Source organism: Chanos chanos, chromosome 11, assembly GCF_902362185.1.
Source record: "Chanos chanos chromosome 11, fChaCha1.1, whole genome shotgun sequence".
NCBI classification, from domain to species: Eukaryota; Metazoa; Chordata; class Actinopteri; order Gonorynchiformes; family Chanidae; genus Chanos; species Chanos chanos.
In genome coordinates, this window is record NC_044505.1 from 13,012,616 (window position 1) to 13,027,025 (window position 14,410).

At 41.2% G+C, this 14,410-nt stretch overlaps 1 pseudogene; it reads left to right on the plus strand.

Annotated features, from left to right (window-relative positions):
- Window positions 1–13,918, plus strand: part of LOC115823664 (CD209 antigen-like) — an 80,753-nt pseudogene extending 66,835 nt beyond the window's left edge.
- Window positions 13,919–14,410: the final 492 nt, after the last annotated feature.

Sequence of the window (14,410 nt, forward strand, 5' to 3'; positions counted from 1 at the left end):
GGGATACTTCTGGAAAACAATAGGAAAGATTTATAGTTGCTTTAGTACCAAAAATTGCCTCATTTTTTTCCCCTTCAGGAGGTAAACCTGTAGGGAACAGATGTTACAGAGTGATGGCTGTGTGTCTGGGGCTGCTGTGTGTTCTCCTACTGGTTGCTGTCATAGTGCTGGGTGTCATCATTTACCAACATCACACCAGTATGACAGAGGAGAGAGAAAAGTTTCAGACTAGTTACAACAACCTTAACATGGAGAGAGTCCAGCTACAAAGCCGTTGTAACAATGTGACTCTTCAGAGAGACCAGTTACAGACCAGTTACAACAACCTTACCATGGAGAGAGTCCAGCTACAAAGCCGTTACAACAAAGTGACTAATCAGACAGACCAACTGCAAACCAGTTACTATGAAGCGACCAAGCACAAAGACCAGCTACAGAAAGAAAAAGATGCACTTCAGAGCAAATTTTCTGATTTGAGTATGTACATATTCAAATTTGTACTTTGAAGAACATTATGAAAAAGAATATTTATTTGTGTTTCTATGTTTTGAAACCTTGTTCTCACATAGTGGATCTTCATCATAGTGACTAACTGAAATACTCTACGTGTTGGGTCAGTGTTGTGAACATAATAGTAACTAATTGAAATACTCTATGTGTTGTGTCAGTGTTGTGAACATCATAGTAACTAACTGAAATACTCTATGTGTTGGGGCAGCGTTGTGAACATCATAGTAACTAATTGAAATACTCTATGTGTTGGGTCAGTGTTGTGAACATAATAGTAACTAACTGAAATACTCTACGTGTTGGGGCAGTGTTGTGAACATAATAGTAACTAACTGAAATACTGTGTGTGTTGGGTCAGTGTTGTGAACATCATAGTAACTAATTGAAATACTCTATGTGTTGGGTTGGTGTTGTGAACATCCCCATGATGAGAGGATAATATGACCCTTTGACTGTACACAGGCCAGTGCTGGAACACACCATGAATACAGGTCTTTAGATTCAGTCAGGTCCACTTGTCTTGTTCACTGAACACTCACCTACAGGATACTCCCATTTCATTTAACAGCCTGATACAGAGTATGGGAAAGATACAACAACAGAAAAAAAAGTGTTCTGTCCTGTTATGACAAAAATTCTCAAGTACTCTCATCAGAAGAAACAGGGGACATTAACTCAAGTTCCTCTGTTGTCTCCTCACAAAGAGATAGGAGCATGAGAACTATTTTAAAAGTTCACGCCCTAAAAACAGCCTCGCTGAGCTTCTCTTGCTCTTGCTGACAGACAGTGTTTACATGTGACCTAAAACATACCAGTTTTCACAAAGTGGTTTCGTCAAGGCATTAAATCTTCTTTTGCTTGTTATTTCAATCACTTATGAATACAGGGCGCCTCCTTATTGGAGGTACTGCTGTTATATCGATCACAATTATTACTTAAGAGTATTGTTAAGGGAAATCTGGAGTCTCCTTCTGGAGAGTTGCTAAGTCTCAGAGACAACAAACTTCAGATGTGCTGAATCATGTACCTTTATTCCAATAGTACGACCATGTCAGAGTGCACTCTAGTCAATTTGAGCACAGTCTCTCCGAGAAGTACAAAGTATTTATACAGTGAACAAACGACTTTAGAAGTGGCATGATATGGGAGTGGGACTGTCTAACTGTCTAACTTTTGAACCCTGACACAATATGTTCTCGAAGGACAACTGCAGAGTGAACACGAATCGCTCCCTCACCACTTCCCGTTGTCTGACATATGATTTTATCTTTCATACAGACATAATTTTAGACTGTGACAGATGGTCATGTCCCGACATCCCTTTGACAGTTTCACTTGTCTAATCTACGATACTTTCACCTAAGGTTACAGACATTTCAAGCAGTGACAGATGCTCTTGATTTTGTAGAGGCTACAGCAGATTTAAAGGTTACAACAGATCATTGATACTTCTTCTTTTAGTCTTGCGGGCACATTTCTGCACACACTTAAACCTCACATTCTCACATAACCCTCTCTTTGTTATTTTTTTGCTGTTCAACCTAAAATGACACTTGGTTTTGCAGTTTAAGACATATATTCTGCCTATTTTAAGATTAGGCAAAATATATGTTCAGGCAATGGTAATGCTTAAATATTTTCCACAGTACATACAGCAAGTGTCTTTGGTATTGTCACGCTCAGGCTCTCACTTACTCCTTCTGGTGGTCAGTTTGAGTTCTGTTTGATTTTGTCAGTTTCTAAATTCAGTTATATACTCAAATCATGATCTTCACCTGTTTTGGTTCATCAAGCCTGTTTTGCTCTGTGTATAAATCGTTGATTTTATTTCATTTCTTTTGCGAAATCTTTGGAGTAACCCGGTTATTTGTGTAATCCTGAACCCTTGTGTTCTTGTTCTGAGCTCTCGTGCCTGTCCCCTGGCCTACTCTGTGGTAAATCAATGCCGGTTCTGTACATAGATCCAGTCCTTCAACCAATCCGTCATGTTAAGGGTTGTTCCTGTAATTTTTGTTTAAAGAATTTTTTGACAAAATTAGTCAGTTAGGTCAATTTCCCGACGGGAAATTCTTTTCCACAGCACTGTGCACAGGGAGGTATTTAAACACCTCCAGTGAGGTGTTAAAAATGTCGTTGAGCACCGGAGACAGCTGGTTAGCTCAATGCTTCAGTGTGGAGGGGGAGACAGAGTCAGGGTTGGCTGCTTTGCGGGGGGTTCTGACGCTTAAGCACCTTGTTGACATCCCTCTCTGTTCTAAGGAGGGTCGCTGTGATGGAGGGGAGGGGGAGGGGCCATTCGAAGCGAGTGGATATGTAGTGGTCCCAGCCTCCGTTATGGTGATGGGTGGTTGAATAGCAGTGCACACTGGGCTGGAGCTGATGGCTGTGCACACTGGGCTGGAGCTGATGGCTGTACACATTGGGCAGTTCTGAAGAGGCCTCTTGGATGAGAGGTGTAATGTCTTCAAGAATCTACAACCAAGCCCAGTTACCCTTGACTCAACCTTTCTTGGATGACTATGACCTTGATGACTGAGAATCTTCACGGACGACAGTAGAGGTTGTGTAGGTCGTTAGCCAGGCTTAGGTTGTCGATGGAGTAGGGTTTCTGGGTTTGTAACTGGTGATTCGTTGGAGTCCTTTCCAGACAGAAGCACAGTCATTGGTTGAGAATTGTTGTTCCAGTTTCTCAGAATACAGGTGTTTGGCCTCTCTCACTGCTTCGCTACACCTGTATTTTTCCTCTTTAAATCTATCCCAGTCCCCACTCCTGAAAGACTTTTCCTTCTCCAAAAGTAGCCATCTGCGTTTAGCTGTGAACCAGGGGTTTGTCATTGTTATAACTCATCCTGGTGCGTGTTGGAGTCCCACAAGGTTCAGCCTCGCATCGCAGCCTGCTTAGCTGACATTGCCTCCTGGATGTCTGCTAACCACCTCTGTCAGTATCTGCACTTGGACTGTCACTCTGTGGCCTCCTGCTGGTCATTCTGTGTTTTTGTTTTACCATGTGCTTTTGTTTGTTTTGGTTTTCCCTGTCACTCCGACCCCGCCCCTCACTTGTGTTTCTACTTCCTGTCATTGTCCGTTTCCCGCCTTCTGAGTTCACCTGTTTCTCATTTTTGTTTGGATGACTCTGTCTATTTATACCTTCCTCTGCTTGTCTCTGGTTTGTCAGATTGTCCCAGTATCTTGACTGAGTCTGTCTAGACTGTAAGCCTGTTTTTGATTTCCTGCCTGTTAGAATCCAGCCTGTTCTGACATTGTCATTTTGCCTGCCTTTTGGTTAGTCTGCCTGAGTTTTGTTCTACAGCCTTTTTGAGTGCTGTTTTTGTGTTCCTGTTTTTTCCCTGGAGAGTCTGGAGACTTTTTGTGTTGAGAGATCTTTTCTTTATTAATACATCGAACTGAAACTGCTTTTGGGTCCGATTCTCCGTTCCGAACCTGACAACCTCAAACTCAACCTGGAGAAAACTAAGCTTCTGTTCTTTCCTGCTAAGAACTCCCCTAAGATCGACACTGCAATCACCATCGAGGGATCTGTGGTGTTCCCCACCACAGCAGCCAGAAACCTAGCCGTAACCCTCGACAACCAGCTAACCTACTCCGGTCACATTGCGGCAGTCACTCAATCCTGCAGATTCTCCCTATACAATATCAGGAGAATCCGCCCATTCCTCACACAACAGGCGACCCAGCTCCTGGTCCAAGCGCTTGTCATCTCCCGCCTAGACTACTGCAACGTCCTACTGGCTGGCTTACCGACCTGCGCCATCAGACCACTCCAGCTCGTGCAGAACACCGCTGCACGCCTGGTCTTCAACCTCCCTAAGCACTCTCATATCGCTCCACTGCTTACTGCGCTCCACTGGCTTCCGGTAGCTGCCCGCATCCAATTCAAGACACTGGTACTGGCCTACCAGGCCACAAGAGGCTCCGCCCCATCATACCTTCAGTCCCTAATAACTCCGTATACCACAACGAGAACCCTCCGCTCTACAACCTCTGGTCAGCTGATGGTCCCCTCACTTCGGGAACCCGGCAGCCACTCCTCCCGACCACGCCTCTTCTCCGCCATTGCCCCTCGGCGGTGGAATGACCTCCCTCATACAGTTAGGACTGCGGAATCCCTCACCATCTTCCGCAAGAAACTGAAAACCCACCTCTTCAGAACCCACCTATCCCCCTAAGCCTGACCCCCTTCCTTAAAAAAAAAAAACCTTGTCTTGTAACTATGTTTGTCTAAGAATTCCAGGGCGCAATACGAAGGAGTAAATTAACGCTCAGTCTTTTTAGCGATGTATGCTTATGAGGTATTAGGAATCCGACTGATGCACTGATTGTAAGTCGCTTTGGCTAAAAGCGTCTGCTAAATGCTAAATTGTAAATTGTTGGAATACAACAGTCCTCACAGAAGTTGATGTATGACATCACAGCATCAGTGTACTAATCCAGACTGTCATTTGCAGACTTAAACGTGTCCCAATCAGTTCAATCCAAGCACGCACGCAAATCCTCTACTGCTCCACGCTTTTGTCCTCCTCACAGCAAGTTTACACAGTTTTAATTTTTGTCTATATGCAGGAATTAGATGGACCATCGCATGATCGAAATGTCCCAGTGCAGCACTCCATGATAAGCGTTGTTGATAGGTGTGTAACAATGATTCAGAACGTTCTCCTCCCTGGTTGGACATTGAATAAACTGTTTGTATCTGGGGAGATCCTTAAGGTAACTTAAGTTACCTTTGTTCAAGTTCAACCAGGGAGTCCGAGTTTGTCCACTCCACATCCAGTATCTGGCTGGCGAGCGTCCTCTGTGCATCGAGCACATTGGCTTGCGGTGGAATGTAATCACCGACGAGAGTAAAGAACTTGCGGGGGGAGTAAAATGGTCTACAGTTTATGAAAAATGATTCTAGGGCAGGGGGACAGTAATGTAGAATCACTGTCACATCACTGCACCAACCATCATCAATCAAAAAAAAAAAAAACAAATCCCACCGCCTTTCGTTTTGCGTAAGAGTTCTTAGTCGCGATCAGAGCGGAAAAGTTGGAAGTCATGCAGCTGTAGTGTTTCCTTGAAGCACAAAACGCAGGACATGGATAGGTCTCTGTTTTTCTCCGTCAGCATCTGAAATTCATCCATTTTCTTGCTCAGTGAATGCACTTTGGGGAGGAACATTCCTGGTAGCGGTGCTTGTAGACTGTGCCTTCGGAGATGAACCAGAGATTTCCCCCTTTCGCCTGCGTTTTACTATTCAGCCAAGGGCGAGAGCACCTTTGACCACAATTGTCCAATAAATCCACGGCTGTAGCAAGAAAGGTGGGAAATAAATCCTCTTGAGTTGTTTCCTTGATGTTCAGAATCTCTTCGCTTGCGAAAATAATTCAGGTATATTCGCAACACACTGAATTAACGAACAAAACAAGATTTGTAGCAGCAGTTTAGCCAGGCACTTCATTATTATTGATGTGAGGGCAGTGGGGCGGTAGCGACTGAGTTCGGGGCTTTTTTGGGCACTGGGATTATTGTTGCTGTTTTCCAGAGTGTGGGTATTGTGGCATTCACATAAGAGTGAGTGAAGAATTAGTGAAGAAGACTTGACAAATACATTAGTGTTATGAGTTTGCTCAACCGCCTGTATTAGACTGGTTGTTCTCAGTATTATCATACATATCCCCGCTTACCTACAGTCTGTTCTACTTGAGTAATACTAATGTTCACAATGTTCCGACAGGATAACAGGTGTAAAAAAGGTGTCTCAGACTTACAGAGCAACCTTTTGTATGTGTGATAGGACGTGCGAAAGAATATATGTGCGTGTGTGTGTGTGTTTGGTTGTGTGTGTGTGTGTGTGTGTGTGTACATGCGCGTGTACTTCTGTGATACTCAGTATCAAGTCTCCTTAACTCCTATCTAATTTTCTCTCTGAACAGGTAATGATCTTCAGCAGGAATGGGTGATCTATAAATCCAGTCTGTACTACCTTTCCAATGAGGGGAAGACCTGGTCTGGGAGCAGACAGGACTGCAGAGACAGGGGAGCAGACTTGGTGATCATAAACAGCAGAGAGGAACAGGTGAGAGAGAGAGAGAGAGAGAGAGAGAGAGAGAGAGCAGTATTTTAAGTATCATTGTGAGACAGCTTAGGTGTGAAAAATTAGCTATAGTAATGTGGATTTTTTTTCACTTCAAATCTTCCCATCAGCAATTTATTAAAAGGCTCAGTGGGGATAAGAAAGCTTTCATCGGTCTGACCGATGAAGTCACAGAGGGGGTGTGGAAATGGGTGGACGGCACAGCACTGATCACTGGGTAACAGATCTCTGAAATAATTTCTTGCTGTCAGTCTGTATAACACATACAATGGACTGACACATTCTCTGTGTTTTTTCAGGTACTGGGACAGAGGGTATAAACAGCCTGATGGAGGTCATGAAGACTGTGTGATTATACATTATATTTGTACTTGTGGTGGTTTGGAGACCTGGCATGATGTGTCATGTGATAGTAATTATTACTGGATCTGTGAGAAGGCTTTACAATCACTCAGTACATAGTTTTATACAATACAAGATGCATGGCAGAATATACAGAGCATATTGAAGGTGGAAGGGAAATTCAAACTAAAAAGAAAGTGGTGTGTGTGTGTGTGTGTGTGTGTGTGTGTGTGTGTGTGTGTGTGTGTGTGTGTGTGTGTGTGTGTGTGTGTGTGTGTGTGTGTGTGTTTGGGTGGTGGGGGCTGGGGTTGTAAAATAGCACACTCTTGTCTCTTACTCTGACTCCTTGGTGTCCCTGTGTGTCTGGCACAAAGTGGCTAAAATGAGCTCTAAATGATTATTGTGTGTTATTGTCAAAGACTTCTGTGTTGATTTCTTAAAGACACAGTACACATAGTTGTCTCAGTCTGTTTTACTGATATTTTACTAGTCTATTTTACTACAATCAGTGTGGAAACTTTCTGTGATCATCTTGTGACCCAACGCAGTGCATCTAATTGAGAGCAGACACAAAATGATTCACATCATCAATTAAAATTTCACATCAAAATTTTACAATCTCAAAAATGATGAAAAAAGTAAAGAAATATTAAACAGAACCATTTAAATGATATCTCTTAAATATAACTGCTTGTCCACACACAAAATCACAAGCAATTATATTAAAAGCACAGCACACACAGCTATGAGACAAAAAATAGCACTCGTGTTTCTCTTAGGTAATATCAGTTGAAATTTTTTTTTTTTCACATATCCATTTATACTCATAATTATACCAACTACTCAGATTGTAATATCCATTCATATTTACAACACAGTCTGCACTTGATCCACTTATACCAGTCCATGAAACGACACCAAGCAGTCCGTCTCATTACTGTATCAATAATTCTGATATAATTATGAGGCATCATCTTCTATTAAGTATATTTATCCAGGTTATGTTGTCCTTCTGTAGCTGATCATGCTGATATCTCAGGTGGCTGAAGCTGGTTAGTAACTTATGTTTTTCTCTCTTTAACTGAACTCTCTCATTTCTTACATTGCTGTGGCCAGTCTCCATTTTACCTAAGGCCATTCATGGTCAGTAGTGAAAGTCCAAGAGTGTTTTGACTCTGGCCTGTTTTCTGACTTATATTCAGTTTTTGCCCACAGTAGCCTGATAATATCGTACTGAACTCTGCTTGCCCCAGCCTTGAATATGGATAACATTTTGGAAATAATGTTTGCTAAACACAAGCCTCTAATATAACCTGGCTATGGTTATGCTCCATGACTCCCCCTGATGTTCTGTTGTGGAACTACAGGAGGAATCTGAGGTCTTAGAATGTTTAAAGCAGAAATTTTCTGCACATAGAGGACAGCGTCAGAAAATGCTTATAGACAAGTTGAGAAAATGAATGAAATGACAAATGGGATGTGTTTAATTTAAAGATGGTATTAAAGGCATTTTGTGAGGTTCATAAATAATAACTGAACAGTACCACATTATCCAGATATTGACTTTGCTCTCTTATCCTGCAGAATTTTCCTGATAGAGATTAACTGTCTGAAAACAAGAGTAATTTTCTGTTTCAATAAAACATCATCTCATTCAACTCATTTCAGTCTCTATTATTTCTCACTAAACTTCTTCAAATAGTTGTCATCTCCTTTATCTTTTGATATATATTTATAGGAGGGGGATCATTTAAACAGTTTCTAGTGGTTTTCAGAGTGGCAGTGAAACACACACACACCTTTTCCTCTCTGCTGTTTATGATCGCCAAATCAGTTCCTCTATCTCTACAGTCCTGTCTGCTCTCTCTCTGTAAGTCCTTGTCTCAGTAGAGATGTAGTAAACACTGGAGCTGAAGTACCTCTATCCCTGCTTAACATATTGATCTGTTCACACAGTAAAAAAGGAGAAATAACAAAAATAACTGCTTTTTTTAACAGCTCCATACTGAAACAGATCCCTATCAGATCACCAAACACTATCTGCCCACATGATTGATGTCATTAGCAGAGATGTCATTGCTATTTTTGATTTCACAGTTGCTTGACAATTTGGATGAAAGGTTCGTCGGCACTTTCATCCAGTCTCTCTTACAGCTTTTTGCCGATTGCTTGCACACTGAAAGCGAATGCTTAGACAAAAACCTTAACTTTTATAACCGTACCTTAAACAAAGGCACCAAAAGTACAAACACACTTTTTGCTTTGCACTTGGTTTGCAGTTGTACAACATCCTTGCAAAACACGACACACTGTTTCTCACATTAAACACTTCGTTGAAGAATCAGATCTCTTGCAGTCATTGGGAAAACTGCAAAACATACCTGAAATTGGCAACATCCACACACACACACACACACACACATGAAAACACTAATACAGTAATTGAACACCAATCAGTCTGAGCCTTTGCACTACAAATAGATCTCAGCTAAGCTCACCTCTTTTGTGAGAACTTTGCAAACATGGAGCCAGTGAGAGTGAGAGGAAGAGGAAGAGAGAGAGGAGTAGGAGGAAGATGAGGAAGATGAGGACAAGAACAAAGAAGGGGAGTAGGCAATAGACGGAAACATATTTCCGACTTTTCCTTGTGTGTGTGTGTGTGTGGGGGGGGGGTTACTGTTGTTGTAAAAACCTGCAATGGCAAAAAATAAACTGTATATATATATATATATATATATATATATATATATATATATATATATATATATATTTATTTTTTTTTTTTTTCCTGAAGCCTCTCAATTTTTAGTGTTCATTGAAATGTGAGTGGATGCAGTGTACCGGAACAATCTTCCACAGAGGTCTGCATGAGAAAATGAAAAAGATATAAAAAGTACTAAAAACAACTGTGTTTTGTACAAAGTACATCAGTGTGTTGTTGCTGCTTTGAAAGAGTTTAGGTTTTGATTGAAGAGTTTTATTTTGACAGAGAAGTGAGATGTTTATCTCCAAGTGTTGTGTCTTATGTGGCTTGTGTGTTGACTTTTGACACAATGAACCAAATTCTGCAACAACTGTGTAAGCAATCGCAAAAAAACAAACAAACAAACAAGAAACTGTAGTTTGTGACAGCAATATAAAGTAGTTATTGTACATTCTCATTTATAAATGCAAGACTTGTCCTGCACTACAAATGACTCACCCATTTTAGAGAGGTTTTTCTGGAGCTCGTCTCTGTCTCTGTGTAACTGGTCTCTCTGATTTCTTATGTTTTCGTAATGGGTTTGTAACTGGCCTCTCATCTCAACAAGCTTGTTGTAGCTTCTTTGTAATTGTTCTTTCTCTATAGTCAGACTGTCATAATTGCTTTGTAAAGTTGTTGTAACTGGTTTGTAGCTGATGTCTGTTGACACACAGCATTATGAGGGCAGCCAGCAGCAGAACACACAGCACAGCCAGACACACAGAAGCTGGTCTGTAGCATCTCGTATTTGCAGTGTTACTTCCTGAGGGGACAGAGTGAGACAGTTTGAATACTATACATGTTAGACTAAACATTTTGTTCACACCTTGACAACAGTTTAAAAGATTTGTCCTTTTAATCCTTCACTGTCATCACATTTTATGCTTTACACAGTACAGCTATGGTAGGCTGTGGCATAGTAAGTACATGCCCAACTATAGTGAGTGAGTGTGAGTGTGTGAGTGTGTGTGTGTGGGGGGGGGGGGGTGACTGTGAGTGTGTGCATGTGTGTGTGTGTGTGTGTGTGTGAGTTAGAGAGAGAGCGCAAGCAAGAGAGGGAGAGATAGAGAGAAAGAGAGAGAGAAACCGATTACCTGAGTCCTGAATGTCTGAGCTTCCTATGGACACTGCTGTTCTTGGAGTTGAGAGGGTTTCCTCATTTATATATATATATATATATATATATATATATATATATATATACATATCTTCATAAGAGTGCACCTCTTTCCAGCGAATAAATTTCTCATGCTACTTAAAAGATTTGATGCAAACTTTAAGCGTTAATTTGCATTAAATAGTTGGTTGGAACGCCATCTAGTGTTGTGACAGCATTATATTGTGCGTTTGTTGTGACAGGGCATGCGTTTTACGCTACTTCTGGTTAAAGCGTGCTTAATGACTACAAATGATTCAAGTATTTGCAGTATTTTGTCGCTTACTACATATTCCGTTTCAGTGCAAACAAATAACGGAAGATTGGACCGGCTCGGTTATTGAGTACGCAGTTGTGATACAGGGTGTCTGACCTGACATTCAGTTAAGCAGTAGGTTATAAAGCGGGGCCGACCAATTTGGGACCTGCAGGCTACGTTTGGCCAGCGCTCCCTTTGTTTTGACATGCAGTGGCATTTGACAAGCTCATGTTTATTTTGAAAGTACTGTAAAATCCTAACCATAACGACTACAAAACAGTGGTGGGGCGATCTGACGATCTTATGTCGTGGACCATCTTAATTTGGCATATGATCTGCTTTTCAGATTAATCCTACAGATCACGTCATTAAATAAATAATTAACAGCGATGTCTAAACTTTCCTACCCCACATGAACCAAGCAAAAGAGTGATCGGTTGTGACACAATTTGGACGCACTACGCATCTTGAAGGTGGAACTTATTTTGTAAACAGCAGACAGTGGACAAAGACGACCTGGTGCAGAAAAAAAGGATCTGTTTCTGTCATTTGGAAATGGTTTGGTTTCTCCTTATCAGATGTTCAGCAATCGAATATTATCTGCAATGTTTGCAGGGGAAATGTTGGGACGACTGGAAGTAATACCATAAACGTGTTCAACCATCTCAAACGAAAACATCCCAAAGAACATGCCGAAAGTTTATCTATGCCAATGGCAATAAACGTAGCGTTTGAGAAGGCGACAAAGTATGATCAAAGCAGTAAAGTTCATGATAAAGTGGCACTGGTATTTTGAAATTAGTTTGGCAACATTCCTGTTATCTTGTGTTTAATGGGCTATAAATAGAAAAATTCAAAACTATATATGGTTTAGTAGTAACTAGCCTAAATTTTAAAAGAAGTGAGAAAATTGTGAATCAGATCGTGGATCGTGATTCTACCCCAAAGATCGTCATATGATCTTCTGGTCAGATCGCCCACCCCTATGTATGAAACGTAAATTTTGTGCAGCTAAAAAGTACATAATCTGAGTTTTACGGCAAAGAACAGTACAATGCTGTTAGGCTTCCCTTCTAAATTACATACGTCTTATCTACGAAGAATTACGGTATTTTCACTCTCTCTCTTGCTGTCTCCCCTCCGTTTTCCTTTTAAATATTTTGTTTCAGTGTAATTTTTAATCAGCAACAAAAGGGAGTGATAATCGTAAAACATTGCTGAATTTTTCAAGCTGACGTCAATTTTCCACTTTCGAGTACAAAGGTGGACAATACAGCTGTTTTCAACTTAATTTTCTAAAGCACTTTGAGTTGCGTGCACCTTCTGTCACAAAGGTGTCTTTCCCAAAAAGAAGCATATGAATGTTTTATGTTTTTGATAGTCATTTCTGCAAAGAAATAAAATTACTGTTAAGCAGATTACAGATGTATAATGTGTATATACGTATATGTTAATCCTACACTTTCTGTCAAACTGTCAATCATAGTGATTTATGACCCCCTATGATTGATGACCCTCCTCCCTCACTCTCCCGGCATGATTGACATGACACATGTGTGAGAAACCGTGGTGTTGATACTGCGTGAGAAAATGAGGTATCTGAAATCACCAACACATTTCTCCCTCGAGATGTTGTTTCTTTATGTTTGGCAGCGTATGGAGGGTCTGCCCGTTATGTGTGCTACTTGATTACAAAGGAATAATACTTCCACAAGCCCATTTATGACAGTATGAGACAGAGTCGGCATGCCATGAAAGCTCACTGTTTGCTAAATGGAGTCACCCATGTATCAATGCGTAGGATTGGCGGTGTCCCGGGCCATCTAAAGTGGGGGGGAAAGTGTCTGGAATTCTAGAAGAAGTCTTCCAGCAGACGGATGGATATTCAAATCACTACAGACTCATTGTAGCTCCATCAGGACACGTGTGTCAGAAGCAGCTGACAGCCTACCTTACGACGAAATGTGTGATGGTAGGCGACAGGGGTTGGGGGGTAGTCAATGGAAGGTCGGTGTGAAGTCCCGACATGCCCTGGAAATGTGTTGACCAATCCTCATGGTTATAAATGTGTTTGACCGCCCAAACGGCGTAAAGTCGATCTTGAATCTGTGCATGTCAACATTTTGTTTGTCGGGTCAGCCGATTGCCGAACAGACTCTTGAGACGACTACAATGGACCCCTTTACTCTGAGTGAGTTGATTTATTTGTACTTAAAGAAATTTGTTTTGTTTAACAGAACGTGAGTGTATCAAGGACTATCACTTGCTTTAAAAATAGCAATAAATAATTAATTTTTTCCGTGAAAGAAATACATTTTAACCATTGCTATTATTTCCATTATTTAAATATGGTTGTTATACCCTTTTAGAGTCACGTGAAATTCTTACGACGGCGCCGTACGGCCATAGGGCGTCTGAGCACCCTCTTGGTAAGAACATATATGGCTACAATTCTCATAGCCTACCTACTTTTTTCAAAAATGGACGTTTCAGCGATAAAGTGTATTACTAAGGCTGGTGATTGCATTTTTAGCGGGTTTACGAAATCTGGTCCATTCCATACCGGCCACACCGTCGGGGCTCGAGTCGCCGCAGCGGAGAGGGACAAGAAACTTGCCAGGCCATTTGTTGGAAAGCCCTGTGTCTGCCGGTGGTACGCCTAAAGCGTGCGGGGAGAGCTCCGAACGTAAAGGCCCAGAGGACGACGCTACGGATGTGGAGCGCAAAGTGGTTGAAATATTGGTTGATTTTCTGCTTGAGAGAAACGTTGATGCTTGTGAAAAATTTTTAGACTACCTCAACACTTTGTGAGTTTGTATTCTTGTGCGAATAGAAATATTTTGTCATTATTTGTTCCGGTATTCGGTTAGTAGGTATCATGACAGATCCTTTGAAATCTGTTTACTGTGTAGTGAAGAAGGAGAATTGTTGCAGCAACTGAAAAAAAGAAAAACTTGAGTTGGTAACACACTGACGAATGAAGTTTTCTTCAAATCAGTAGAACCAGTTACATTAACACAACTGCTTTAAGTCACATGTACTTAATAATTTGATTGCCCTCAAATCAGCAGTTTGCATTAACGCACCTGAACTTTAAGTCAACTTCAATTTTTCCCATTTTTTTCTTTATCCAGTAGTAAAATACTGCTTTGTCAACAAAGTGCAAAGTACCGCAACAAAGTGTTATGCAAATATGCATAATATGCATAACAATCCTAACACATACAGCCTTTTCACACCGGTATGAAAAAGTGCAGAACAGATTTGGGCGATGAGGCTTAATTTTTCCTATGCACAAGCCCC